This window comes from Anas acuta, chromosome 2 (genome assembly GCF_963932015.1).
Source record: "Anas acuta chromosome 2, bAnaAcu1.1, whole genome shotgun sequence".
Taxonomy (NCBI): domain Eukaryota; kingdom Metazoa; phylum Chordata; class Aves; order Anseriformes; family Anatidae; genus Anas; species Anas acuta.
In genome coordinates, this window is record NC_088980.1 from 14415794 (window position 1) to 14442462 (window position 26669).

The 26669-nt window shown below is 44.7% G+C and overlaps 1 long non-coding RNA gene across 3 annotated transcripts in view; it reads left to right on the forward strand.

The window, feature by feature from the left end:
- Positions 1 to 5445: 5445 nt before the first annotated feature.
- LOC137852156 (uncharacterized) overlaps positions 5446 to 26669 on the forward strand; it is a 30849-nt gene continuing 9625 nt past the window's right edge. Inside the window, exon 1 of one of the 3 annotated variants that reach the window (XR_011093682.1) lies at positions 5446 to 6011. This is a non-coding gene — a long non-coding RNA (uncharacterized lncRNA). The remainder of the gene's footprint in view (positions 6012 to 26669) is intronic. The other 2 variants (XR_011093683.1, XR_011093681.1) reach the window with 2 other exon arrangements.

Below are 26669 nucleotides of genomic sequence, written 5' to 3' on the forward strand. Positions count from 1 at the left end.
CTGTATTCTTACAGGGGAATCTCTGCTTTCGTGAGAACGTTTCCAGCCCTGGAGACTGTGGAGAGAGCAGTGTGAAAACACATTCCGTTGAAAAGGTCAAATATTGGGAGGCAAGTGCAAAGAAACTAAAACGCAGTGCTTCCCTCTGTTAACAGGGAGGTGGCTTGGGTGCACGCTGGCGGTGCTGCAGCAGGAGCTCTGCTGCAGCCCTGTGCCAGCAGAGGTTGCTGTGTCAGAGGGGCTGGGTGCAGGGAGCCAGCAGCATCGCTGCCCTCAGTACAGCCTCTGCTTGCTCCTGGCTGCTCCTGAGTCCCCTTCCACAGCAGCAGGCATTGGGAGTATGCTGGAGGAGAGGGCATGCGCTCTACTGTGGAGTCAGTATTTGGGGGATATTTGGCAAGTCTGTGCAGTCCAGCAAGGAGAATGGGACAGCTTAGAGGGTGTGGGAAATTAGGATACAGGGAGAAATAAATTTGTGCAGAGACGCTTGGGAGCTGGGAAGAGAGTGCCACTGCCATCTCATGGTTTTGTGGGTGGAGATGTGGATTGAAAATTGAGACCCTACTGGGATGTATTTCTGCTGAGACAGGAAGCTGCAACCATTTAGCAAATTCGGGGAAGATGCTTTGCATCCCAATCAAATGCCTTCTCCAAGCAAGGATACCACAGGCTGCAGAATACCTCACTTTTCTGCTGCAATGCTGGGTGGAGACGAGCATCATTCTTGTATGATGAGGAGGCTTGGGGAGCACTGAGGCTTGTGAAAGAAATTGATCCTTCCCTTGCAAAGGCAAAGAGGTACAAAACCTGGGAAGCAAGATAGATGCGTGTCTCGGGTTTAACTGGCAAGGATTTGGTAGCAGAGGGCTGCAGGGGTGGCCTCTGTGAACAGAGCCCAGCAGCTGCCCCATGTCAGATCAGAGCCAGCTCCAGCCAACTCCAAAAGGGACCCGCTGCTGGCCAGAGCTGAGCCGTGAGTGATGCTGCTTGGGCCTCTGGGAGAGCAGGTTGAAGAAAGCAAGAAAAAAGAAAGAGAGCAAGGAGTGAGAGCCAGCCCCACAGGTCCCAAGGTGAGTGCAGCAGGAGGGCAGGAGGTGCTCCAGGCACGGAGCACAAGTTCCCCTGAGGCCTGTGGAGAGGCCCCTGGTGGAGCAGGCTGTCCCCCTGCAGCCCATGGGTCCCACATGGAGCAGATCTCCACGCTGCAGCCCATGGAGGAGCCCCCGGTGGAGCAGGTGGCTGTGGCCTGGAGGAGGCTGCGGCCCATGGAGAGCCCCCGCAGGAGCAGGCCCCGGGCCGGAGCTGCAGCCCGTGGAGAGGAGCCCACGCAGGAGCAGGGGTCTGGGGGGAGCTGCCACCCATGGGGGACCCGTGCTGGAGCAGTTTGCTCCTGGGGGATGGACCCCGTGGGACGGAGCTGTGTGGGAGCAGTGCTTGCAGAGCTGCTGCCTGTGAGCAGCCCCCACAGGCTCAGTTTTGGGAAGGACGGCATCCCGTGGGAGGGACCCCATGGGGAGCAGGGGCAGAGAGGTACCAAGAAGGAGCAGCAGGGGACGAGGCGTTAGGGACTGACCACAGCCCCATTCCCCATTTCTTGTGGTGCTCAGGGGTAGGAGAGTGAAGCAGGTAGAGGGTGAAACCATCACAGTGTGAAGCTATTCATGGCCAAATCACTGTTAAAGAATCACAGACTGGCTGAGGCTGGCAGGGAGCTCTGGGCCCAGCAGACCCTGCTCACACAAGACCACCCAGAGCAGGGAACCCAGGGCCATGGCCAGGTGGCTTCTGAAAATCCCCAAGGAGGAGACTCCACTGCCTCTCTGGGCAGCCTGTGTCAGTGCTCCATCACCCCCGCAGCACAGAAGGGCTTCTGGTGTTCAGATGGAGCCTCCTGTGGGCCACTTTGTGTCCATTGCGTCTTGTCCTGGCACTGAGCACCACAAAAACGAGCCTGGCTCCATCCTGTTTGCAGCCTCCCTTCGGGTATTTATAGACATTGACAAGATCCCCCAGAGCCCTCTCTTCTCCAGGCTGAGCAGTCCCAGTTCCTTCAGCCTCTCCTCACAGGAGAGGTGCTCCAATCCCTTCAGCATTGCAGTGGCCCTCTGTTGGACTCCTTCCATGTCTCTCTTGTACTGGGGGGGGGGGGGGGGGGGGGGGAGGAGGGGGGGAAAGGACAGAACTGGAAACAGTACTCCAGATGTGGCCTCACCAATATTGAATAAAGGGGAAGGATCACCCCTTCATGGTAGAAGGGCTCTAGAAGTGTGGACAAAAACAGTTTGGGGGTGCAGCAGTGTATGAAATAAAGAAATATACAGACAGAGATGACAGTACAGAAATACTGGCATTTTTGTGTGTGGTGCATCAGTTTTGTCTAGAGCAGGAAAAAAAACCCTACAAGCTGGGCAGTTAGTAAGCTTATACAGGCAACAAATGAGACACTCGGTGTCTGATTCCACACACACAGCTTGCTGATATCCTCCCTAAGTTCCTCAGCCCCAAACCTCTTCCCTTTGATTTTGTGTGGAGTATGTGATGCTATGAGTTTTTGGAGCCTTGTTGAAAATAAAGGGCTCCTTAGCTAGGGGTGATGCATGGGAGTGGAATTTGAGATCTGAACTTGATTTTGGGAACAAGCTGGTAATAGTGAAACCAATGAGAGATCCAGGTGCAGGTATCAAGTTTTCTTTCCAAATTTCTTGAAATGGGTCAGCAGTGCTGTGTGTGAATCCCCTGTGTGTATTGAGACGAGTGGGCTGGAGAAAATGGGAGAAGCCCTGAAGCAGTGGAGCAGACCGGGAATGGAGCCAGGGACCTGCACCTGTGGTCCCATTTGAAACGAGCTGCAGTGAATCACTGTGGGGGGAGGAAGATGTGACAGCAGAAAATGGATGTAATAAATCCTGTCATTAGGAGGCTGGTACTGCACTGCTTAATGCTTCCTGATTGTTTTGAAGTTCCTGTCTGAATGTTGTTTGCTATTTTGTAATGTCTTTATGGTTTGGATGTTGCTTGTTTGTTTTCCAATTTTGTAGCAGAAGAAACTCTTAAAGAAAGCAAACTATAGATGTTGCCTTCCCATAATGAATTTGAAATATTTAAGTTTTCTGATTATCAGTTGTCCTAAAGACTTTAACCAGTTGTGTTACAGAATATCATTTTTTATAGAACTACCTGCATTTTCAGCACACTGGAGCTGAAACAGCTTTCAGCATTTTGTACATCAGCATGGTATAAAGATACCAATATCAAAATCAGCTTGGCAATGAGGTTTCTGCTTGTGATCAGGAGTGAGGGAACTGAGTGGAGTTAGGCAATGTGCACCTCTAGTGGCAGTGAGACTTTTGTGAGTTAAGCTGGGGCCTCGTTATTTATATTTATAGTTACAAGTTTTGAAATTAACTAAATATAAAATACATTTAGTCGAGATGCTTTTTTTTTTTTTTTCAAATTTAATAAAACAAAACCCCTATCTACTGCTGTTTCCTCAGAACATTCAAGAGCATCATCCAACTACAGTAAAGTTCAGATATTGCTGAGAAGTTCTGGAGATGCCTGTGGTCAGGTAATGAGGCTTTTTTTAGGGAACAGTGATTACGTCAGAACAACTACTAGTTGCAGCTTTTAATTGTGAATAGACCTTATTTTTAAATTTTTCATTTTTAATTGGATTTTTGAGTACATCACTATTATTGTGGATAAATGAGATGCAATACCTGGAGTCCATTTTGTCCACTGAGTGAGGTTAAGAACATACACATTCACTCACCTTCCCTGAAAAACAGTTTTAAAAAAGATGGATGCTAAGTACAGTAAAATGCCTGCAACATGATGCTGTAAGCCGAGCAGGAAATATTTTATACCCCACCTGTGGAAGCACGTCTGCTGTGCTGAGAGGAGTTTAAGAGTTCAGAAGGGGAACCATAAGGGATCCTCGTTTGGTGGTTGCTCACACAGGGGTAGAGAAGCCTGGGTGCACACTTCGGCTCCCAGGTGACCAGTTTTGTCCCACTTTCGACAACCATTGAAGAAATCCAGGAATCCATTGTGGAACAAAGCTGCCACAGCAAGGTGGATCTGAAGTGGGTGGATCGCAACACTGGATTTTAAGAAACGTGGAGAGATGTGGGAGCAGAAGCCAAGGCTTGCCCCAGGTAGCTGAGCAATGAGGGCGAGCTCTGGGTCTGTCCAGGTGGAGCCCTGGCTTCTTCCATGCTCAGCAGCATGGCCTCACTAACAGGAGCAGGGAGGAGCAAATTCACCTGTGCTTGGTGACTGGTGTGCCCCTAGGGGGCTGATTTGAATTACCTGGGGCTCAGTGTAGGGAACCGAGCCTGGATCTTCTGTTTCCTGGCCGTATGCACTAGCCACCAGGCTATCAAATACAAGAGGTAGGTGAGAAGGCTGCTCTATTTCAGCCCCCTAGGGGGGCTGTGAAACTTCAGGATGACTTGGGTTTGTCACCCTTGGATTTAGCTTGATAATATGGCACTGTATTTTAATTTTGAATACATCCTGACCTAATAAAGCCAATCCCCCATCTCTATGAGAAGCAGAGATATTATTTATTTTCCTGATAACATACAACAAAGGTCTTGAAGAATTTTTTGCAGGCGACCCCACTGGTGGATTAGTGCCCTAATTCAGAGTGTGCAAAATACCAACCCTAGGCAGAGATAAACTACAAAGTGGAGGAGATTTTGACAATGCTAAATATAGTGAAAGCACCAGGGGAAAAAATATCTGCAATCCTCTTATATGATTATTAAAACAAAAGCACACACATGAAACCAGGGACGTCTTAGAATGGGTGGCAGAGGGAGCTGGCAAGAGAACAGCCTGTTCCAGCTGGATGCTTTGGTATTAGTGCAGTGCTGTAATGTAGTAAATATTTCAGTACTCCCTGTAGGTCTCCGGGCAAGCTGGTAATGAGCACATTGGCCGTTTTCTCCTTCCCACAGCTACCTGGCACGTCCTTTCACCGTCCCTTTCTATTTGCACATTCTGTCCTCTTGCCCTTCAGATTTTTGACAAGCTTCTTGCTCATCCCTACTTCCACAACCCTCATCCACTGCCTTTCTCAAATATGCTTTTTCATCTACAACGGCACCCATGTCTGTGCTGTGGGTTTTCTTGAAGTCACATAGCCTCTTGTGCACCCTGCTTGTTCACACAGGTCCTTTTGCACAGCATCCATGAGCAGAGCACATCGATTGTGGTACCTGCATCTGCACCAGAGCATCCCTGTGCTAGTGCCAACGCAAACATTTAGAAACAGATTAAAAAGCTCTAAGGAGTGTAACCTCACCTTCTGGCTTCTTTCTTTAGCACTTAATCAATAGCACCTGCATCCCTTCTCCGTGGAAAGAAAAAAAAAAAAAGCATTAATAACAGGAGGTCCCAGCAGGAGACTAGATTGCTGCAGTGATATGAAGCTGTGTGAGAAGCCGTGGTGGGACAGCACAGTTTGCACTTCAGGCTGTTCCAATTAAAGTTAATGTCCTTTCCACTGCCATGCGTGAAACCTTACAGGTGAAGAATGATTTTAATTACGGGTAAATTGCATCTTGTTCATGGGGCTGAGGTCAGTGATTATACTCAGAAGACATAATGAAATAAACATGCGTAAAATTGCATGAGAAAATTAAAACCTCTGGGAGAGGAGCTAGAGGGAAAACAGAATGAAGCTGAATGGTGGAACAAATAACATCAGATTTACAAAAACATTGGGAGAAAACTATGTTAGCTCTTGCTGAGGCTGCAGACAGCGTGGTGGTACCTGAACTCCTCCTGCGTGTGAGTACCAGTAGCGTTATGTCAGCACAAGCTGCAGTGCTTCCCCTGGGGCTGGCTGTCACTGGTGTTTCCTCCCTTGTTGCAGCCTAGCCTGCAGTGCTCTTGCATCTCCCAGTGCACAGCGTGGCTCTGCTCTGACGATGCCAGCCCTCATTAAGTACAGGACTGGCACCTCAGCCCAGCGGTGTGGCAGGAGGGCTGCAGAATCGCAGGTGAGCTCTCAGAGCATGCGCTGGTTTCAAGGGATGTGCTTGGGTTTAAAAACAACTAATGTGCTAGGGGAGAACATCCACAGGGCTCCAAGGAGCTTTGCTCTTTGTCCTTTACAGAAATTAAATATGAGATTTTTTTAATGCTTTAAATACAATTACATTTGCTTGCATCTCACTAAATGATCTGCAGTATAGTTGCAGTTGTTTTCAAACACTAAATTATTTTCTAAGTCCCTACTGAAAGCAAGGGCCTTCTGATTTAATGTCTTAGGTTTTGTTCCAGTGAGTAGGCAGTTTGTAATCATAAGCAGCTTTGCATTTAATAACAAACTTTGAAACGTATGTGTATGGGAATCGTTGCAGTTTTTATTTGTTGAATTAATATGCCCTTTTATCCCGATAGCATACACAGCCTTTTTTGATGTTATGAGTCGTCTAACTTCAGAAGTCCATAGCACAGGTGTTTATACCTGAGCTTCTCATCTGCTCTTGTGTAGTCAATAGTGAAATGTAGGTGCTTTGTGGTGTCCTCGGAGCTGGTTTTGCTCCTTGCAGAGAGCAAGGCTCCACAATAGCTATTGCCTGTATCAACTAGATGCCCACCAACTGCGAGGGGAATATTGGGTGGCTAGGTTATGTGTAGGCAGCTGCATTTACGTAGGTGAGCCCTGTGCTAGGAGCTGGGCCATAGGGGGAACCAAGGCTAGGCCCAAAATTTGTCAGGAAAAAATCTGGAAATGTCTCCATCCTGAAGTCAGGAATGCTCAGGGTGTGAGCAGGGAATGGGAGCTGCTGTGGGAAATCAATTCTTCAGTAAGAAGGGTGTGCTTATTGAGACTGACTTTGGCAATAGAGGTCACAGCGGTGGGTGGTGTGGGAACGATGGGTAAGGATTATTACTCACTGTCTCTTCTGATACAAGGACTATGGGATACTGGGGGTCAGGCTAAAAATGATGATGATAATAAAGTGGATTTGCATAGAATGGGTAATTGAGTTGTTAAACTCCTCACGTAAAGGATGTTGTGACTGCTAAAAGTGTGTGTTGCTCAGAAGGAGACTGGACAAGTTCATGGAAATCTGTCAAGGGCTGCAAATACCGAGGAGCCCAAGAAGTCCCAGAGAACAGAGATTAGTGGCAGCAGTACAGCATGTTCTTGTACTGTTCGCATGCTCTGATCTGGGCTGAATCTTAAGGAGACAAGATACTGGGTTAGATGCACCTCAGCACTGACGTTTTACAACCCTTGTGAATGATCTTTCACGTGTAGAAAGCTACTTAATCTTCCTTAATTTGGTTGCATTTATTCCAGAGCAACTATGCATGTTTGCAGTAGTATAGAAACATCTCTTCTTTTCCTGTCATGTTGTAATTGTTTGTTTTGTTGGCCTTACTCATATTTGTTTTTAAAATGAGATATTTATCTCAGGGGAACAAAACGAATGGGGAGGGAGGGGGGGCTGGGGGGAGGGAAGAGGGAAGATTTATGCCAAAGCACTCCTAAAGTGCAAAAACAGATCTCCCAGAAGATGTAGATTTAACTTGCTGAGATCAGACTTTCATCTTGTCTTCCAGAATAACCTACAAAGAGTTGTTTCTGTTTCTTTTTAAATTATTTAAAATGATCTCAGAAGACTTTTGACATTTAATAATTATGAGCTTGTCCTAAAAGCTGATGAGCAGCAACTCCAGGAGTGTGCTGGCATTGCTTACCCTGCCATGAATTAATGGCACGAAACATGCCAGGCCTCTCTTGTGGGAAGCGCAAAGAATTACAATGGGCATAATAAATACTGGAGACTTTTGATTTGTACTAACTGTTCTTCCTTTAAATGATCTTCCCAGACTTCTTCCATTGTCTTAATGTTCCTCAATTTTCTGAGGGTACTTTTTTTAACCCTCAGGTGATGTGCAAGGTGACATTAATCACGAAGGAGTGCAGATAGCTTCACAACGGAAAGTACACAGATCTTCTTTGCTTTCATGATTAGCAGCTCTAGATAGAGGGGCTGATGCAAATCTACCACGGGTATAGGATCTAATTAGGAAAGTCGTTACCTTGAGGCACTTCTGGTTTTTCTAATCCCCATCCAAAGGGAAGTTCACTTGCACATTGCACTTCACTTTTATCTGCTCTGAGGAAAGGAACTGTACTTATCTCTCCCTTTTGTGTTTGCCTGGGTTGATGATCATGAGGCAGGTGAAAGTGAGCCTGATGCCCAGCTGTGACCGGTTGTGCATATGGAAAAAGCGAGGTGTGCTTTGACAGCCTGCAGCTTGTAGGGTTGCTGCCATCTCTGGTGAGGAACACAGCATGGTGGAGCCTGCAGTGGGTTCGTGGCAGGTGAGGGCTGACAGCACGCTGCCTGACCTGAAGGAAGAGTCCATCAAATTGGTGTCATTCATCAGTTTTTGCTATGAGAAGAGCTGAGTGGAAGATCTGGCTTCATTATTTCTGAGTGTGCTGTGTACTTGTCATTATGCAGTCACAGTTGTATAATTCTGGGCTGTTACCTCAAAAACAAACCGTTTCCGAATGTCCAGAATTCTGCCTGTATTGCAGAGATGGTGAGTCCTCACAGAAAGCACTGCAGTCCCTGAGATATGTATTTTGGACATGCAAATACTCCGCAAACTGCAAAATTCACTGACAAGCGAGATGCTCAGAATTTCCTCTCAAACATCTGGAAATGAGTGTGCTCACAGCAGTTCTGGTTTTGCCTTCATCTGCTTCAGACACTCTTATCCCATTTCCTAGTAAGTATCAGCTCAGAATTAATGAAAAGCACGTGGATGCTGTAGTAAATTTGTTTTTAAAAGCTGTATGAAATGGCTGCCATTCTGCCTGGTGCAAAGACTGTTGTGCAACGTGAGGAAGGTTTGGGGCTCGGCTGTGAGGACCCATGGAGTGAGTCAACAAGCACTGGGTGCAGCAGGAGGCCCGGGGCAGGAGAGCCCTGTGGCTGTGCGGTCTCACTTCTGCCTCTTCTGTCTCTTCCTGATGCTGCTGTCACATCTACAGAAAGTAAATCAGGCAGGGATTTGGAAAAGGCTTCCCTGTGAGCAGGCATGTGTGAAGGGCTTTGCCCAGGGAAGCTTTCAGGGATCTTAAATACCTCCGTAATATAAATGATGACACTTGTATCACAGCAATGGTAACATGTTGCTTTTAGCAGCAAGGGGAGCTGTACAAATCCTTAGGCAAAGTAAGCGTGGCCCAGACCTGAAATAAAAACAACAGACAAAGCCAACCCAAACAAACTTTTTTATGAGTAAAGCTGTGCTCAGAGTTGAATGAGCCCGTGGCCTTGGTGATAACAGGTAATAAAATATCTGCGATAACAGATACCTTGAGAAATTACCCACTATATAAGGGCTCAGAGGAGCGTGCACTAAGCTCCTTTACATTTTCACCTGCTAGCACTATTCCGTGCTTAGTCCCATGGGTAACATTGAACTGCTCAGCTTGGAAGTCAGGGGAGGAGAAGTGATGTGTCTGCAAAGCAGAAGTGCTGTGCTGGAAAACAAGTGTTTATTTCTCTTTTTCCTGTTCCCAGGGATTTGCTCCAAGAGAACAATTTTTGCCTGGTCAGAAGCAGGTACAAAAATTAGTGGTGAATGTGCAGGGTGAGCTGACTCATCTTCAAAGCAAACCACCTTAGAAATGGCAGCAGAAAGAGAAGGAGGAAGCTATGTCCAGGCTCTGTGATGCTACCCTGGCACATGGCAGGAGCAGCGACCCGCTGTGCAGGCACACAGCAGAGCCCCGAGGCTGTGACAGGCAGGAGGGCTGTGCTGGTGGTGGCTCCAGGTCTGCACGTGGAAAGCACCTGCTCCTTTTACCTGTCCTTCTGCAGGGCTCAGCCTGCAAGTACTGAGCCAGCTACATAGAGGTTCCTGAAATTGCTACCTGGAGGTTCCTGAAATTAACTCTTGAGAAGGTCTGACTCCAAATTTTCAGTCATAAACAGCCACAAGGCATAGCTCTCACATCAGCTGAGCATATTACTGAAATAATTGATTTTTAAATTAAAGCTCTGAAGAAGAGTGAGGAAAGTACCTGTGTTACCAAATGGATGCTTGACCAACAGCTGTTTGAATCAGTATGCTAGAAAGCTTCTATTTCTCTTCATAATTTTCAGACTGCTGTTTTGCCTGATTCTGAAGCAGTAGATGAGATCTCTTGTAGATGCCATGCGTATTATAAACCACACTTTGTAGTTTCCTTGCCTCTTTGAGGTAGATGGGGAGGAGCACAGACTTGGTACACAGAGGTGTAACAGATGCCACGATCACCTTGTGAGACCTGCCTGTGTCCTGCTGAGCTCTGACTTTCTCACAGACTTTGTATTCTTCATATGGTTATATCAAGCAAGTTGACATAACAAAAAGGGATTTAAGGCCAAGAAATGAAATTGCTCAGTCCGACGAACCCTTACTTCAATACCTCCTCACTCACCCACCCATCTACCCACCCACTGCTTTTGCACCCTATTTTCTTATTTTGTTGCATTGAACAGGGTGAGATTCTAGCTCAGCTGGGGTGTGGGAGCTGAGCACTTCTTTTTTAAAAAAAAAAAAATAATCAGAAAAATCTCAGAGAGATTATCGCCGAGATATGAGGTATTTCTCTAGGCTGTAGTAATGCAATCTAGTCCAGGGACTTTTGTGTTTTTCTGATCTGCATCTTGCATTTGGGAATGTTTCTGTCTGAAATGCCTTCAGACCATTGACCTATCAAGCACACATTCCTCACTAGCATGAGTTCAGCACTGGGCAACATCTGGGACCAGCTCTTCAGAGACAGTTGTGATTAGCAGAGTCTGATAGTTCGTGCTTTGGGAAAGGTGTGAGTGCTGCCTGACGTTGTACAAGGAAAGCGAGCTGAATTCGAAGGCAGAACAAGATGTTCTCTGTCTTTTTTTTTTTAACAAAAAAAAAAAAGCCAACATCTGAAAGCATTACAGTAAACAAATTACAAAATCTTACAGCAGGGTAACCCTCGTGTGGGAGGTAGGACCTCTTTGATAGAGCCAAACAAACAAACCGTAAAAACTGTCTGCAGTCATTGAGAGCAGGTCTGCTGATTACTCAAAAATATTTAGCATTTGCATTGTCTCTGCTAGTGTCATTCTGATTATACATCGTTGTGAAGCCTCAGAAGTCATAAAATAATCTTATATAAACACAAATAAAAGGGAGAGTGTGCTGTAAATTGCTGCTGCAGCCACGCTCCATGGGATAAGCTGGAGTTCCTCAGCAGGGACCACAGAGCTTGCAGTTCAACCGATACAGGGATCTCAATACCCTCCAAAGGGTTACTTAAAATATTTGAATTGAAAGATTTGTGATTAATTTGAAGATGAGCATGGTTAAAGCTGAATCAGTTATATGCATGTGTTTTGTATGCTACGGTCTCTGTCATTTTTTTTTTCACTGCGTTTTTTGTTTGTTTCGTCATTGTTGTTTTTAAACTGGTGTAATTCTGTATATGGGTAACCAAAGGCTGGGTTGATGTGTAGTACTCCCTGTGCTGCAGTGTGTAGCTTGAGGCTACCTGTCATTTTTGGAACCTGGACGGCTGCGGGGGACAGTCAGCAGCTCTACACCATGCTTGTTAGCTGGCTGCTTCTGCTGAAATCACCGGCCCACGCAGCATTGCATGCTTGGTGCTATCCAACAATAACAGACAGAATGCCAGACAGATGATGTTGCAGGCTGCAGCTGGCTTACGGGCTGCAGGATCTTCCCGACCTGCTCTAAATGATCAATTGTGAAATTATTAGGGAGGCTGATATACACGGCTGGTTTTTGGGCTTCAGGATAAGTAGTAAACATGGTCCAGGTGCATGCCTCCTTTGCTCCTGTTTATCTATAGAGCTCTGATCAATATACACATTGTTCTTATTTTACGCAACATTCACAGCTGTGTGTTCATGCTACAGCTCATGGACATATCGTTGGGCTCTTGTGCATTATGGTGGTTTCATGACCCAGTCCTCCTCTGGTTCCTGACTGAGGTGCTGAAGTAACAATCAGTGTAAAAGTACTGTGTTCAGTTTTGGGCCCCTCGCTACAAGAAGGACATTGAGGTGCTTGAGCGGGTCCAGAGAAGGGCGATGAAGCTGGTGAGGGGCCTGGAGAACAAGTCCTACGAGGAGCGGCTGAGGGAGCTGGGCTTGTTCAGCCTGGAGAAGAGGAGGCTCAGGGGAGACCTTATCGCTCTCTACAGATACCTTAAAGGAGGCTGTAGTGAGGTGGGGATTGGCCTGTTCTCCCACGTGCCTGGTGACAGGACGAGGGGGAATAGGCTTAAGTTGTGCCAGGGGAGTTTTAGGTTAGATGTTAGGAAGAACTTCTTTACCGAAAGGGTTGTTAGACATTGGAACAGGCTGCCCAGGGAAGTGGTGGAGTCACCATCTCTGGAGGTCTTTAAAAGACGTTTAGATGCAGAGTTTAGTGATATGGTTTAGTGGGGACTGTTAGTGTTAGGTTAGAGGTTGGACTCGATGATCTTGAGGTCTCTTCCAACCTAGAAATTCTGTGAAATTCTGTAAAAGCTGTCAGGTGGACTGATTCATGGGTCCCTCATACTTGACTTTCTTTTCCATGTACGAATCATGGCTTTTGCTACTCTGATATTCTTTTTATCAGTTACCACAAGCTCTCCCTCTGAGTTCTCTTCACTTCCTACTACTGAGACTGGGCAGTCAGAGCTGAGGCTCCCTGGAGCCCTTGCACAGTCCCCGGGGTGCAGAGCTTCTGCAGAGAGTTTCCTTGCGTGTCACTTTGGGCACATTCCATCCCGATGACTTGTTCTTATTTCATCATGTGAAGTTTAAGCTGCTTGTCTTCACCTTGAATGCCCTTCAGACTTCTGCTTCTCTCTCTTATCTTCTCCTGTCTTAACCCATAACCTTCACTTTACCAATGATACTTTCATTTTCCACCCACTTGTCTTTTTTCATTCATGTACAGAGATTTGTGTATGTATATATACACGTATGTACACACTTTTGTTTCATATTTGCCCATATACACAAAGATTCCTCCCCCAGTTCATCAGCAAGATTAGAACCCTCTCCCCAAAATATGCCTTTCTAAGGAAACAATGAGTAACAACAGCGTAGGACAAATGAAAGAAGCTACTATTTATGATTTAAAGGGAGGAAGGAGTGTGATGTTTGTTTGATCTAAATACCTAGTCCCCTTCTTCATAGCTCTTTTTTCTTTGAGAATCGGCTTTGTTCAACAGCGACTGCGTTTCGCGTGTTTGCATGGCACATTACACAACAGGGACCTGAGTCTAATGATTGAACCCTAACAGAAATATTTCCTAACAACTACTGTAAGTAAAGCAAGTCAAGTGAAATAACATCTGTCCTAAGTGCTTGGAAGAAGAAAGAAGAAAATCATCAAAATAAAGGTGTTTGGTTTTTTTGTTTGTTTGTTTTTTTAAGCTGTGCCTTTCTGAAATAGCATTTCTTATTTTCTTGGTTTTCATGCCCAACCTGGTCAGCAGCAGAGGCTTTCCCACTGGACACATTTCCAGACCAGAACTGCTGCAGGCATTCCAGCTGTCACCCTGCTCACTGCAGGGTCTTGCTGGCAGGGCTCTGGAGAGTGTCTTGAGCTTTCCATTTTGAGAGACGTGGTGATTGTCAAGGAAACCCTAACTGATGTATTTGCCATTGTATGGCAAATGTATAAAATACATTTTTTCAGTTTGTATCATGGGTAGGAACATAAATGGCTGTCCGGAAGCTTAAGATAGAGTGTGAAAAGGAGTGCTAAGGGTACAGAAGAGAAGGTGGGCAGCATTCACAAATTCAGGCTCAATCTGGCCTTGGTGACATGGCACAGCTGCAGAAATATGGGCAGAAGATGCAGCATGAAAGCTTCCATTAGCAGAAATCATCTCCAAGTTCATCAGTACTTCTGGGAAGGGGCTGTACCGTATTAATAGATTGGCTAATGTTCAAGGATACTTTCTGTACATCTAAGTGTAATATATATACACTAACACGCGGAGCCTTTTGTATGAGTTTCACCAGATAATAGTGTGAGAGGTCAAATATTTCAAAACATACATCAGCTTGTTTCTCTGAACAGTGCAGGAGCAGGATATCAGTAGGTAGCTGCTCAGCTTGGGGTTCCTGTTCCCTTCGTGCCACCCTTCCCCGATGGTGCCTGTGCAATGCACTTCTTTGTTCCTTAACTTTTTACAGAAATTGTGTTGTAGCTCCAATACTCTAAGCAGAAAGAAGGTTTGTAAGGACAGGTAAAATATGTCAGCATTTGTGCAACAGGGAGAAATCAGCAGGAGATGAGATGTTGAGAGAACTGTAATGAACATAAAACCAATGTCTAGTCTGTATTATTTAATACTAAGTAGTGTAATAATTTTTAATACCAAATGTTTTGTAAATTCTTCCTTGAGGACTGAGATTAATATGTGAAAGGGAATTATTGTTTTGCTTTGTTAAATGATAAGTGTGCTTCCTTATTTCTAACTCGTGTGAGTTCATCCTAGAACATAATGGTAGGTAGGTTACACCCACGTGTATGCTACAAGGGCCTTTGGTTCACTGTATGATGTGTACCACATACTGCATGTCTGGATGTAAACCTGGAAGGTTCAGGAACTACGAACACTTCTTATAGCTCTTCTGGGGGAAGGTTGGGAGCATTTGCACTTATGATTCTGATGAGATCTGCCAGTGCTCCACACTCTGTTTTCATTATTCATTTTGTTGGATGGAGTTTGAAAGACCGAGGGGTTGTTAGTGAACAAGTAGATTGAGCTGAGAAGAAAGTTGTTTTTTTTTTTCTTCTTTTTCTTTTCAAGGATGACTTTCTCCCCCACGAGTCTGTACGTGTTTTCAGTAGATGCCAGTTTGAGGCAATATGTGACACACAGAAGTGGCTTGTCAACATGAGTTTTCTTCTTGTACATGATGCTTGTTAGAGGATGAGCCTAGTCTGTACTTTTCTTATGCACCAAGATGAGGGTAGCATTTATACCTATCAGCTTTAGTGATATTTAAGCCACAGTGCCAGTGTGAGAATATATCCAATGTAGAAAACTAAGTTTATCTTTACATGTTTTATTCAAGATTCGTTGCTTTATTCATTTCTACTCACTCTGACTCAGTAGCTGTCTAAAACCTATCTTAAATGGAGACCTTCACAGCTGTGCAAAGCGTGCAGCAACCAACTGCGTAAGGTGGCCAGAAGGGGAAGCTACTTGAAGAATGGAGGCTTTTTCCAGATTTAAAAACGTCATATTTAAAATTCTTCTGTCACTGCATCATGGCGTGAACAGCTGCCACCACATCTAACTAGGAGCCCTGGAGGATTAGAAGTAAAAGCTTTGCTCACTGCAGAAAGGAAAGTTGTTGGAGTGGTTTTAAGCCATGGTGTCTGATGGTAGGAGCTCTGTCTGATTCCTCCTTATCTCCCCTTGAGCTCTACGGCATCCCCATCTGCAAGGTTTTCTGCTTTCATTACTTTCTCATGTGCATGGAAATGCTTATGTGTTCCTGAAATGCTGTGCATGATATGGTCTCTCAGCACTTTTTGGCAAAGCTTGAACCCTCTCTGCCTTCATAACTGTTAAAAACCATGGTCCACCTCTGGCTGACCTCTCCTGCGTGCTGCTGCTTCTGTGTGACCCTGGGCGAGGATCCTCCTGCACAGAGCAGGAGCTGTGAATCTCAACCTGAGCAAGACCAGGACAAAAAGAAACATTTTTTACAGCAATCACAATGCACAGAAACTCACCACATTTAATACTAAGCTTGTGTATTTTTTCAAATGAGTTTTTTAAAGTAAAATGCATTAATTCAAGGACACATGCTAACAATAGTATGTCTTGTCTTACAAAAGACCTAGCAGTTCAAGTAAATGGTTAAACCATTGTATAGCAGTAAGAAATGTGTGTATTGTTACACATTAAAACAGATGAACTACCCTCCTAGATTCAATCCTTATGTCTTTTTAAAGCATGTAGCAAGAGTACCAATGAAATTCTACAGCTTTCAGCTTCCAGAAATATAGTAAGTCAGAAGGACGGAATATTAAATACCGACAAGATAAGGAATAGCAGGTTGGAGGGGGAGAAAAATCTGATTTGCATAGTTTGGTGTGATGCTGCTTTCTTGGATTGGAACTAGTAAGTTATAAGGATAAGCTGTATCTCCTTCCTTAAATTTTGCTAATAATGCTGAAAGGTTTATTCTGGGGATAATTTTGACTGACTGCACAGGAAGAATATCTCCTTGACATTATCTAGCAAAGTTTTACCAAAAATGTTCTTAATTAAGTTTAAATTTCCATCTTAGATATTGCTTCTGGTGCTGAGGTCGGATAATGGAACTGGACCAGAATCAGAAGTGATCTATTTTAATTGTTAAACCAAATATAGTGCATAAAGCTAAGGATTTTGGATAGTAACACAAGATGTTTAGGGGTTAAATTTTCCAATACTTGACTAGTGATTTGGGAGCTATAATTTTATGTAAATACGTATATCTCCTGTATTTAATAACTTACATATATGTATATTTAAAATCAGTAGTTTCATATCATACCACATTATTGATGTTTTCTTTTCTCTGAGCTGTTGATTACCGAAGATGTTATCATGTAGCACTCACACAGTCAAGTCTTGCAGAGATCAGAGCTGGACTGCTTTCTAGTGCAAAGGCATGTATTAGGCCAAGCAGAGTCTTCCAAGGAGGAAACACTAAAGAATTAATCTGCTCATCCATCTCAGAGAACATTTCACCTGACCATAGGTGACTGAATTCACTGTGAAATGGTTGCTGAAGCCAGGGAATAGAGATCTGCGTGTCCAAGGGAGGCAGCACCTGGGCCAGCACGGACACACAATTTAGCCGTCCTTTGCTTCACCAAGTCTTTATGACAGAGCTCCTAGGATCACACTCACTATAGGAAGGAAAGATCTTTTGATAGATCAACGTATTTCTACTTTTTTTCTAAATAATTGTTTTAATGGCAGGCAAGAACAACTACATTTAACCATCAAGAAATAAGTATCTTATTAAAAACAAGCAAGCAGCAAGTTTGACAGTTGACTGTTTGACTTAGCATCTCATGCTGATTTATGTGGCTATTTCAAAGCTTTTTTTTTTTTTTTTTTTTTTAAATTTGACGGGGGTCTTGCACTATTTTCCAAGCAGCAGCCAAAACTGGCCTTGAAAACCTTGCAAACCATTTCCCTGCTCTTGGTGTGTTCACTTTGTGCTCTGTTCAGCTCTGCTTTTCAGAGGTGTCTCTTCAGACTGAGATGTCTGTCTCTGGGTATCACCTGGCTTAGTGGAACTGGGCTCACTTGGAAACCATCTCTGGAGCTCCTTGACACCTTTGAGATGCATTCATGCTATATAATTAGAGTGGTATGTGGTACCTTGATACAAAAATGATTGTTTTGACTGTTGACTCCAGTACCCACATCCTGGGAGCAGATCCTGTGACTTGTACCCGGGGATATTCCATACCAGCTCAGGGGAATGCTCAGCCTAATCTATGACTGTTGGTGAAGTAACTGAGAAAAAAAAAAAACGAAAGTAGCATACATAAATCATATCATTTCTAATTATATTTTTTAGTTCTTTTGTGAATTTTCAAGCTGCTTCATTCACACATAATTACGAAAGACAAAATGCATTCCCTACTTGTGGAGTTACTGGGCTGTTTTTTTTTTTTTTTTTTTTACAAATGTATCACTGTATAGCTAGCTACCAGTTATATCAGTGGTGTTTAAGAGGAAGAGGGACAGAGAGGGGATTTCACAGCAGACAAGGATGATCAGAAGCCAGGCAGCTGCAGGAGCTGGCTGTGGAAGATCAGGGCTTAGAACAATGTCAAGTTTTTGGAAGGTGGTTTTTACCCAGGAGCTGCTCATCTGGAAGAAGGGCCTATGGGATACTCTTCTCTGTGCTGCTGCTTCATGGAGTGATAGTGGGGAACTGAACACCCATCAACCACTGGATTATATATGTGAAACTATGAGAAGTCTGTCAGCTCTCTCAGAGCTCCCCAGATCTACCCTGGTGCTGTGGTCACAGTCTGGCTGCATACTGGTCTAAAGTTGTGTGAATTAATCAAGAATCTTGCTCTAGATTGTGTTTACTGGTGATGTTTTACTGCTATATGATTTTTTTTTTTAAATCTCCCAGCTGGAGAGGGGAGTTCTGCCTAATTTAACAGCCATTGATCACACAGTCAATATTCAGGATCCTAGTTCTTCCTTTTATTGGAAATGAAAACAATACAAGCCACATATATTTGAGATACTATTTTTTATTTATGAGCATCATATGTGAAATGTTGGTCTCTGGAAGGCAGGTATGAAAGAGCAGGAGGTGGCTCCCTCACACAGCCCCAGAGCCCCTCCTAGCAGCACGGGAGGCAGTAGGTTCTGGTTGCCTGCCCTCCCAGCTGGCTAAACTCAGGCACAGAGCATGTATCTGCTGTCATCCTGCCTTTCCTACTGCCTTCTTTGCTCTTCCCAGGAACATCTCCATGAAGCCATAATGCCCACCTCCCTCCCACTGCCTTCCTCACTGCCACCCACATCGTTTACTTATCACCAGTGCAACACCTGCCAGACGCAGCAGTTTTTTCTCATTTGGGCTAGTTTATTCCTAAAAGGAATTTAGCAGCTTATTTTTATCCTGAATGAAGGCTGCAATATTGTACATGCTCTGCTTCAGTGAGGTTTCATTAAATTTCTACCCTGGTATTAATGATTTTTTTAAACTATCAGGAGTTCCAGAGAAATTGCTGTCAATGATCACTACGTGCTCTGTGTTTAGCAGAGAAAGATGCAGCTAAGAATATTTGCTAACCCATAAATTCCTTAGCAGAATTGCTTTAGGTAATGCCTCCACCTGCCATGAAGTCTCCTGTGCTTATGGCACTGGAGGACTGGATCGCAGCAGAGGGCAGCTGGACAGCCGAGAGCAGCTTTGCCAAACCCTCTGTCAGCAGCAGGTTGCTTGGCCCCAGCCTCAGCCACCGGCTGACACAGCAGCCCCCACGCCACCAGGGCTATTTCTGTTGCTTTTAAGCAAGTGGTGCTGGGCTGCGGGAGCCCACTCCGGATTCCTCCCAGTGTCAGCTGTTGCTACTGGTCATACGTACCCATGAATATCGTACTGACCTAACCCTGCTCAATTCAAGACAGTCTTCTGGTGGGAAAACAATGAAAGGTGTTCTCTTTCCATGCCTGGGCCATGCATTGGAGCACAGACTAGCAGCAGCTCTCTGTGTGGCTCTGAAATGGTGCACAGTGTTGTGATCCATTTCAGAAGCGTGCAGCTGCCTAGCAAAAATGCTGCTTTACAAGGAAAACAAGAAAAATAATACATAAAAAGATGAAGGAGTATTTTTGTATTTCTTCCTCTGCCTTCAAAATTCATCGTAGTATGATTTACAACAGTGCAGTAAGGCTGATAAATAATAGTGACATGGGGAGAAATTAATGCTGTTCATGCAAGACAGAGCGGGAAAAAACATTGTTTAGAAAGACTCAAGGTGAGATGAAAAATGAAAGGTATGATGGAAATCTTTTTTCTGATATTAAAAACTGCAGAGGAGAAACCCCTTCCATAGAGAAAAGGCAGTAGAAAAGCCAATAGCACATGAGAAATTAAGAAAGAAAATCCATCTGGCTAGAGAAAACACAGAGTCTATAAAAAGAAAGCTGTAGGCACAGCATCCCCCTCTTGACACATAGTCCAGAGAGAGGTAGAACTTGCCATTGGCTGCAAAAGAGCTTTTGCTTTAGTCTGCCTTTAGAATTTGTATGCAGAGCAAGCTATCTGTGTTCAGCAAGAGTCTGTCAGGGGCTTTGCTGTGGAGGAGGTCACTGCAATGCTGAAGGGACTGGAGCACCTCTCCTGTGAGGAGAGGCTGAGGGAGCTGGGACTGCTCAGCCTGGAGAAGAGAGGACTCTGGGGGATCTTGTCAATGTCTATAAATACCCGAAGGGAGGCTGCAAACAGGATGGAGCCAGGCTCTTTTCTGTGGTGCTCAGAGCCAGGACAAGAGGCAGTAGTCACAAAGTGGCCCACAGGAGGCTCCGTCTGAACACCAGAAGCCCTTCTGTGCTGTGGGGGTGATGGAGCGCTGGCAAGGGCTGCCCAGAGAGGTGGGGGGGTCTCCTTGGCGATTTTCAGAAGCAGCCTGCTCGTGGCCCTATGCTCCCTGCTCCTGGTGGTCCTGCAAAGAGTTGGGCCTGGTGGGCCCAGAGCTCCCTGCCAGCCTCAGCCAGCCTGTGAGGAGCTGGCCCAAGGAGGAGGCAGCGGTGCCTGGTGGTGTTGGTGGTGGAGGAAGAGGAGCTGGGCAGTGGGGTGGCAGCTGGAGTCTTGTGGGCACAGGAGCGGGTGCAGATGTCCCCAGCCCTGGGGCTGAGCCCTGCTCCTAGGCAGCTGCTCTGGTCACTCCATTTGTCACCACCCCTGGTGGCAGCCATTCTGCCACTGCCCTGAGTGGTTGTACCTCCTGTTTGGGGGTTATCTGACGACATTATTCCTACAAAGAAAACAGGTCTCTTGGGAAGTTTGACGAGTGATCCTGCGTTACTGTAGGTCTGTTAATTACAGTGATCTGCTTTGAACCAATGTGTTCTTAGAAATGTGTCAATGCAAGTTAACGCATGGCCATAAACAGGGCAATTCCTCTATTTGTTTTCCTAGAAGAGATTGACAGTATTGTCTTGAGTGAGAGACAGACTTATCTCCACAGGCTAAACTTCAGCACTCTGAGACATAAACACAAACCTTGTCAGAGGACTGAATACAAAAACAGACCCAGATTTCACCCCCTGGGCCCTGGAGCAGAAGGTCGTGGGGCTGAGACAGGCCCTGTACCAGAAGCCTGTGCAGTGTTAGCTTTGGGATTTGCATGTATGAATAATGCAGTGACAGTGACTGTGCCTCAGAGATTTTTTTTCTCCAGTATTCCCAGTGTTTTATGAACACTAATCCAGACTCTTAATCAGCTTGCTTCAATGGACAAAAAAAAAAGCCCAACGATGCGGAATTTGGTGATGAGAATGACGTTGGATGGGCTGATTCAGAACAGCCTGGAGGTTCACTGTTCTCTAGTGGGTACTTTTTATACTCTAGCACTAGGAGATATGGAAACATGGAAATATGTAATATCACATCAGGCAGATAAAAATTTAATGTGGTGCTGTGAGCTGGGAAGAAGTACATGTGGAGATTCACACTAAAAATTCTCTCCTGTAGTCTTTCCCCAAAACATTTTATACTAGTTGCTATACTGAGCTAGATGAGTATTGATTCTTGACAGAGTATGGCCATTTTTATGTTCTTATACATATGTATTAATTTAGTCTTGCTTGTTACAGTAATGCATTTCCAAATTGCTTCTTAGGAAAAAAAAAAAAAAAAAAGAGAGAGAAATGACCTCAATTTGTGGATTGGAGGAAAACCAGCATCCAGTAAAAGAAAAGTTATTAACAGAAAGAATATGTGGAAGATGAGAATGAAAGAAACTGTAGTCAGAGGTGCTTTTGACCATCAAATATTATTTTATTGCTTATTGCAATTGAATCTAGTTGCTATTATGCATTATCTTGTAAGTATTTTGGTCAGACTGGGTAATGTCCTCAAGAGCTGTGGCAAAGAAGTGGGAAGAAGCAGTGCAAACAATGAAAATGAGCAGAGTTATCACCTTGATTGTGAGAATGACTGTCTATAATCCCAGCACACAGCTGGGGCTCTGCTTCCAGGTTCCTGATATTAATCTGATCAGCAAGTATTCTGACTGCAATGCAAATTTTGAGATGGTGCTGCTGAGGATAGAACTGCACCCCAAGCTAGTTTTGAATTACGTAGCTTAGAAGCAATAATGTTTGTAAGGGGGGTTGGTGAAGAAAATATACCAGATGATAGCCATTGATGAAATTCAGCAGAGGATAAAGATGCCCAGTTTGGATATGAATTTTAAATAAGGAAACATGAATGTGCATTTATCTGTGAGATTTGTTTATGGTAGTCCTGCAAATCTATATTACTTTATTGAAGTCAGAATGTGAACCAGTTTTATGGCTGGCTAATAATCGTGACGACCAGTGTTTCAGACGTTTCTCTGAGCTGTTTATTTCCCCAGGTAGAAAAGGGTAAAGAGGGTAAAACTTATCTGCAGAGATATCACTCAACACATCCACCAGACCATATCATCCTGTACAGCATAGCAGGCTTATTTTTTCCACAAAGCTGATTTACTTGGTCCTGGGAAGCTTGTCTCTGGGAAGCATGTCCTGTAACAATTTGGATCTTGGGTACTGTTGATCCTTTGCTACCTGCTGTTCCCAACCCCATGTGGGGGTGTGGGCAGAGCTGCTCAGGGCAGATGCCCTCATAGGATGCTCTTCCCGAGTGGCTTTTGAGTTTGTAGCCCTGCCTAACAAAGGTGGAGAGACACTCCCAGAGCACAAAGGGAAAAGACGATTCAGAGAATAACCTCAAGATTAGGGTGATATAAAAGTGATACTTATGCCACTTTTCCAATCTCTGACTTGCACTCTCCAGTTTTGCTACGCCCAGCAAACTGGCCCACTGTTATGCTTTGGAAAAAGCGTTATTACAGGTTGAGGCAGGTTAGTTTAGGCAACACGCACTTTAAGAAGTCATTGCCTTCAAACGCCCATGCACACACCTACTTCTTTGTCCGTAGATAATTATATGTACATTAGATTATTCTGGATCCTAATTATGACATAAATTTGATAAATTTAAATGAAATTATATGTGCATCATATATAGAAACAGGATTATTTAAAACAAAAAGCTTAAAAGCAGACCTGAGAGAGGCTGATTTCACCGATAGGTTATTTCTACAGTTCTCTTTCATCCACCTGCTGTGTCTTGTTGTAACGCTTACCAGGGCAGGAGCCGTTTCCACAGTCTGTGAGGCTCCGGGTGCAGTGGGGCTCTTCATGCTGGTTGGGGCCAAAGGGGCTAACATCTACAGGGCAGGAGGCAGCCAAGGTAAGGACTGGCAGGGAAGGAGGGGACTTTGTGAACACCCTGTGTGCCAGCCCACCAGACCTAGGACCTCTCCGTCACCTCATCTCTCCTACCTCAGTAACCCCCTAGATGAGAGATCCTGCGGCCTCCTCATCAGTCACAGTGCTTGGATGGTTGGTGTCGCCTGGTGGAAAAGGTTATCCCGTTCTTACTGAAAATAGAACATTATATTTCCTTTAATTCACACTAAGAAGGAGATATTTTTCAATCTAATAACGTAAATGAAAAGTCAGTGACCCGGGAGCTTGCAACTCTGGCTCTGGCAGTGACTCACTCTGACCCTAAATGCCGCTCCGAACTCCGGTTCCTGGTCTGTCAAAGGGGGAGATGAATACTTACTTGCATTTAACTGCAGTGATGCAAGAATTAATTAGCTCTGCTTGCTGAGAGCTCTGAAAATAGGGAAAAGTTACTGTTCTTGATCATCTCAAATAGCTGAAGGCTCATCTTTTCAACTCAGTACTTACTGTTGGTCCCCTCCTCAGAAGTGAATGGGACATACGAAATCTCCTGGGTTTGTTTTTTTGCCTCAGCCATGGTCAGGACACAACTGAAGCTAGGTCGGGGCTTTGGCTGTCTGAGTAGGTGGACAGAAACTGGGTGGTGTCAGAGGGGAGGCTCACATCCCACCTGCTGCTGGGCACATCAGTGCTGGGTTTCCTCTGGGCTGCATTGGAGAAGGTGCTACAAGCAGCTGCCTCCTTAGCCCCAGGTTACATCTGCCTGCTCTACAACTACATTTTCTCAGCTCTTGTTTTGTTAACATGGCAACTCATCGGTGGAGGCTATTAAGAAATTATGGTTCCTCTGGCAGAACTCAGGCAGCAGCTGTACCAGCAAGAGCTGCTTCAACTTATTAAAAATAAATCAGAGAGGAATGTCATCAGAGAAGAAAATCTTCCATGCCAGTGAACAGGATCTTTCGAAATACAAGTTTTTCAAACTTTTTTTTTTTTTTTTTTTTCAAATGAGGCTGCTCACCCAATATTTGTGGGTGCGGCTCGTTCTGAGCTCCTCTTCCTTGGGCATGAGCAACCCCGGGGAAAACCCTCGCTCAGGGCCGGAGGGTTAGGCAGGCTGCGGAAGGAGGAGGACTCACCTCCATGAGCTTGTCCTACCATGCTGCAGTCAGGTTTCGTACGCCCAGGCTGTAAAACAGTTCTCGTTGAACTGGCCCAAACACGGCCAGTTCTTCCTACAGATTTACAGGAAGGAAGGAACTAGAAATCTGAGTTTTAGATACAGCAACCTGGCATTTCTTCATACCTCCATTATCCAAGAGCCCATACTCCATTTTTATTAGCTCATCTTTTACACAGCCTGTGTATTTGCTGTGTGTCCCATGCAGTACATAAATGTTCATACACTGCCCACAGCTTTAGTGCTGTTCATTAACACAACAAAAGTTGAAGTCAGACTCGTTTGCAGAACAGGTGGAGTAGGTCTGGGCAACTTACGGAGGCTTTTGGCAGCTTTAACTTTGTGGTCCATGGACCCCTGGGGTGCTACCACAAAGAAGCAGCAAAAAAAAAAAAAAAAAAGCGCCTCTTGTTGTCAATAGGCCTTGATTATTTATTGAAGGATCAAAGTCCATTGATGCTTTTTAGGGGAAGGATTGAAAAGGGTTGAAACCACTAAACACAAGTTACCCTTAAAAAAAAAAAAAAGGTAAATGAAATGTGAGTCGCACACTATCAGACACAGATGGCCCACAAAGAGAAACGCCCAAGCAAGATGAAACAGTTACAACTTAAAATTAATCTTTCTGTAGTTAAGCTCATGTAATTTTGTGGTCATTGAATTACAGAATATAAAGAAATGAGGAAAATGCCTGGGGACAAAGTACAATTTTGGTGATAAGCGATTTGGGAATAATAATAATAAAAAAAGTTAGTGCATCCCCCTAACTATAGGTTGAGAAAATTAAATTTATTGCCTATTACATACATTTTGACAAAGTTAAACGTACCTGCATATAATTAACTGTCTTGTAGGTTTTATTTAAGTGACAATAATGAGACCTGCTATTTTGTACCTTTCCTTTCAAGTTGTATCAGCGTGTCTGTACTTGAAAAATGTTAACAGTTTGGCTGAAAAATCTTGCTACGATTGGCCAACCTCTTATAAGCTGCAACCCGATATCTGGCTCGAACACTTAGGTAAATATTAACCGCGCTCGGGCAGTCAATTGATATTAGATTTGGGGTTATTTGTCATTCTGTCTCTAGCCTGAGTAAATCACTCAACCTGTCTTACCCATCTCTACATACACCTTCCCTCAGCAGTTCGCAGAACAGACTGTGTGGTGACTCGAGGGTGCCTCCGAAGCCCAGCACTGCAGCGCACACGAACATCAATCTTGCAGCCCGTTGTGAAAGAGCAGAACGGTTTTCTTTCATAGCACAAATCATCATTACTCAATTTTATTTTTACGAGGCTGCAATACCGTTGCCTCAGCCTCTTTTCCCTCCAACCTGGCAGGCTACCACTTATCTCCGCCATACCAACAATGAACTTTCCATGTCCCCCCCAAACCCTCCCAATATCTTCTTGGTCCCCCCCGACAGCCCCTGACCACCTCCCCCGGGCTCACTCGCATGCCGTGCCGGTGGTGGTGGTGGGCGGTCGCATGATTTCAGGCTCCTCGAGCTGGAAAACGCTGCCAGAGTGAATCACTTTGCTTTCTTATTACTGTAGTTAGAAGCAAGCCGAAACTTGCCATTTGCAAGGTAACTTTCATTTTGCTCCCTACATTGTTTCTTTGCCCTTGGCTCACAGAGCTGAGTTTTTTATTTGTTTCTTTATTCATTTTTAATTCTCTCCTGTGCCAGCTCTGCCTGGATCCAAAAATGGGCTGAGTGAAGGAGTTGCTCCTCTTTCAGACTAACCTGAAAGCCAACTGAATTCAGGTTAGTGCTTAGGATGTTTACTATTTGCACAGTTATCTATATTTACGCTTTTTGTTTTTTAAAGTGCTGGACTCCCCTGGTTGACATGAACAGTCAAGTTCAGTGCTGTGGGTTATTCCATGGTCTGATGAGAAACTGGTGATGAAATCAGGTGTGTCTGTGGCACAGTCCTGTTTATTTACAATCAAAGCCTAGTTTCCATTAGTATAGGGTAGATCTTAGGCAGCAGCAGTTTCTCAGATCTAAATCCTTTTCCAGGCTCACTCAGGCCTATTTGTGAGGCTTTTTCCCAGGGCCATGTGTCCAGGCCCTGTCTACACTTTGCTATTCTTCTACTGCTTGTTCCCTCAGCTTTCATGAATTTTCCATCCCTCTGTTAGACACATCAGACATCGGAAAATAATACCAAGGAAACTAATCCTTTTATATAGGTCTCTGTTTGGAGTGGTGAGGTACGTAATGGAAGCCGCTGGTCACAAAGTGGAGTTGCAGCTCTGCTTTGTATTCAGCCTGCTCGGCTGCAGACGTTAATGCAGTCGGATGGGAAATCATCGCAGTGCCATAGGGAGGTGGGGACAGGAGGTAGGAGAGGCATGGGGAGACCAAAGACTGTGTTCGTGTTGCTTTTGACAGCAGAGTTTTGGCCAGAGAGACAGTCGTC